The following is a 3,701-nucleotide window of genomic DNA, read 5'->3' on the forward strand; positions in this document are numbered from 1 at the left end:
AGACAATGGAGCTGCCAGCTCTAAATGAGTTTTTTCTTCCAAAATGTTTTCAGGAGGGACTACAATGATCACCGAGTCTTTTCCACCTTCCAATTGTTTGCTGAATGGCTGGGGCTGAGGCTCTGCTGAAATAACTTCCAGAACAAAGAATAGTAGCTGCAATTAGCAGTAGCAAGTAGTTCTCACCAAAGACTCAGAGAAGGTACGAGTGAGAAAAGAATGAGACCTGGAAGTTTTGGGTAAAGTGGAGAAATGATGCATTTTGTCTAAAGGTCACAAAGGGTCACAAGTCCCCCAAATCCTGTTTTGTTTTGTTTTGTTTTTGGCAAATCCCAGTGAATTGTTAGGGTTAACAAAGAAATTATAAGTCAATCATGGGATGAAAGAGAAAATACAAGTTAGCCTCCAGGCAATGAGCTTAGCCAATTCTAGTGAGAGAATTCAGGGCTTGGACCATTCTCTCACCCCAGATGTGTGTTAGACAGTGTGCCTGCCACTCATAGGCTCAAAGGGTGAGGAGCCAACTCATTCAGATGCTTCGGGGAGTTTGGGGCATCATTGGTGGGGAGAAGGCTCCTCCTAGCCACATGGGCCAGGCAGCATCTCCAGGGCCCTGAGCTGCTAACAATCACCAATTGCTCCTGCCCATTTCATGAGAAACCCAAGCTGGGACTTTCAATGGATGGATTGGTTCAGCTCTGGACAGACCCTGGAAGTGAATCCTATCTCGTTCTTTTTCCTGCACTCCAGCCTGGAGCTGGGAGTGGCTGGGCTGAGTTCTCAGAAAGGTGTCTACCTTTCTGGACATGAGGCCTGAGGTCCTCAGGGGATGGTGTCACTAGACCACAGCGCTTCATTTCTAGGATAAATAGGAGGATTCCCTTGTCTTTGGGTGGATGGAGTGTGATGGATCACACAGACATGAGTCTTGAAGGAAACAGTTGTGAACTAGGGCTTAGGGGTCCCTGTCCTCCAGGGACGCAGGCAGCCAAGCAGCCCACAGCCCCCTCAGAGTCACTCTCCAGAGACACTCTTGTCTTCTGTAATCAGGGTTAATGCTAATTCACAGGACCTGCTGCTCTGGTCTCATGTTGTCCATTCTCACCTGTCAATCACAGACCTGATCCCTTCATAGGCTCCATTGTCATTTCTGCTTGGTGAATGAGAAACAAAATCAGACACGTGTATTTCCCTGGCCAATCAGGCTTGAACTACATGCTCATCTCCATTCTTGGACCTTTTGAGAGCCTCAAGTTCAAAGTTGGAATCTTCCAGGCACAGAAATGCCAGCATGTGGCCCTCAGGCAGCATGGGGTCCCTGCTGCTCACACTAGCTCTCATTCATTATGTTGCAAGGTGACCCCAAAGCACCTTCATTTCCTTTTAAAAAGTTTGCAATGTTTGAGAATCCGAATAGTGTCATCAAAATAAAAAACCTCTCATATTTCCGAAAGTTGCTCTGCTAACCTCCATCTGGGGGTGGTGAGAGAAGGAGTTTGTGGTCCCATTGTTAGAAGCTTTCAATTCCATGGCCCTAACCCCTCTCTCTGGGGTGATGTACATTATCTGCCTGGTTCTATCTTGAGCTTGAGGACAGAGAGCAAGATAGAGAGAGGAAAAAATAGAGAGGGAGAAAAAGGGAGGGAGGGGGAAGAGAGAGAACCAGCAGTCTGGTCATTGTTGAGAAACATTTAGGAAGTTGAGGAATGAGCCTACTCCAGAAGCTCAGATATCTGAGTTTGCGTCAGATCAGCTCTAATCCCCAGATCTGCACAGTCCCTATATTCAAGTTAACCTTTGACCAAAGGGCCAGGCCAGCCTTTGGACAGTGGCATTTCTCTAGTCTGTCCCTTTCAGGCCCTGAGTATCCTTCCCTCTTGCCTCAGTTATACAAACTCAAAAAGTGACTTTTGCAACAATTTATGGGTTTAAAAAAAAAAACAACAACACACACAGACACACAGACACAGACACACACACACACACACACACACACACACACACACACACACACACACCAAAAACCTGATTCGAGCCCTCCTTTCCCCTCATTACCTCCGACAGTGTCTATGGATATTTAGGGAAATCAGGTCGCTGGGAATTGCTTATGTCTATATAGGCACAGATATATTTATATTTTAAATTCATTAGAGTCCCCTAAATGCTAAAGCAATTCAGCTCTCATGGAGAGAGAGAGAGAGACCGTGGCAGATATTAGGCAGCCTGGATTTTAAATAAAACATGCTTTTTCTTCATAATTAATATAACAAGGTTTCCTGGCTTAGGACTTGGCATAGATCCCAGGGAATGTGGGCGCAGGGGGGAGGGAATGGGGTGCTGCCTGTGACCTGACAAATCAGCTCTGGGAAGAGTCTGTGCCCCATGCAAGGTCCTCCCTGGCTCTGAATTGCTCTTCCCCAAGCCAAGCTTACGGGCAAAGGCTGGAAACCACAGCCACAACTTCTTCAGCTACTGGTAATGGCTGAGTGTCCCCTGTGCCAGGTGTTGTGTGCAGAGGTGTATTATCATTAATGCTTCCCAAACACCATTGCTGTGGGGTCCACTGGCAGCCTCAGTCCATAGATAAGGTGCTGAGAAGTGACTTCATCTGCACAAATGGGTTTGAAACCTAAGTTGGATGCCAAGTTCCATGCACAGAAGCCCTGCAGTACATGGCTGCATTGCCAGGTGTGACCTCTCCAAAACAATGATTGCTGCATGAAGCAGTGGAGGCACCAGGAAGACCCTAGGTTGACTCTAGCTTCAGTCACCCTGCCCAGGGCCCCTGCAGCTCTTCTTTCCCGCATCAGGAGGATCCAGTTTTACAGCCTCGCTCACTAGAGTTCCAGTCACAAATTAATCTATTCTCAGCAGCATAGACCAAACCTCGTTTTTTTCTTCATACCTTTAGAAAACATCTTTACATTTTCTATATAAACAGATGTGTGGGAAGGGGGCAAGGGGAAGTTAGACCACATGGTGGCACTCCGGGGAGCAAATGCGGTGCTGAGTGCAGAAATGTACTATCTCTCTGGCCTTGAATAGATTTTTATTTTTTAAGAAAACTGTCAGGGCTATAAACAGAAATATCAAACCAAAACCAATGCCTTGAGGCCAAAGTGATAGTACAGTGGGTAGAGTGTTTGCCTGGCATGCAGTTCAGTCTTGCCCAGGCCAGGTACCAGCCCCCAGGTAAGATGTGCGTGTGTGTGTGTGTGTGTGTGTGTGTGTGTGTGTGTGTGTGTATGTGCGCGCGCGCGCAGTGGACCGATCCATAAGCACTGAAGTAACATGTTGGGAGGCCAAATGACTCGTACTGGCATAGTAATGTTTTAGCTCAATTGCTTCAGTTCATTTAAGATCTCTCATTTCTTAGTTCATTTGCCTTTTCAAAGAGCTCATAAGTGCATGGCCACATCCCCAATATGGATCTCTAATTCTCTCCAATCTCTTTATCTTGGATGGTCTCCTGTCCTACCTCTCCCCTGATCCTCACCAATTTTATCAGATATAAAACCCTGAGATGTCCTCTTTGTACCAGATGCTACAACATACTTGTCCTTCCCAAAGGTTATACTTCCCCTAACAGTGTAGAACAGGAGGTTGCATAAAGACAGTATCCTTTTATAATCTGGGGAAGTCAAGGCACAAATAAATATTTTATAATATATTTATGTTATTATATTTATTATATTAATGTA

The sequence above is a fragment of the Suncus etruscus genome, chromosome 17 (genome assembly GCF_024139225.1).
Source record: "Suncus etruscus isolate mSunEtr1 chromosome 17, mSunEtr1.pri.cur, whole genome shotgun sequence".
NCBI lineage: Eukaryota > Metazoa > Chordata > Mammalia > Eulipotyphla > Soricidae > Suncus > Suncus etruscus.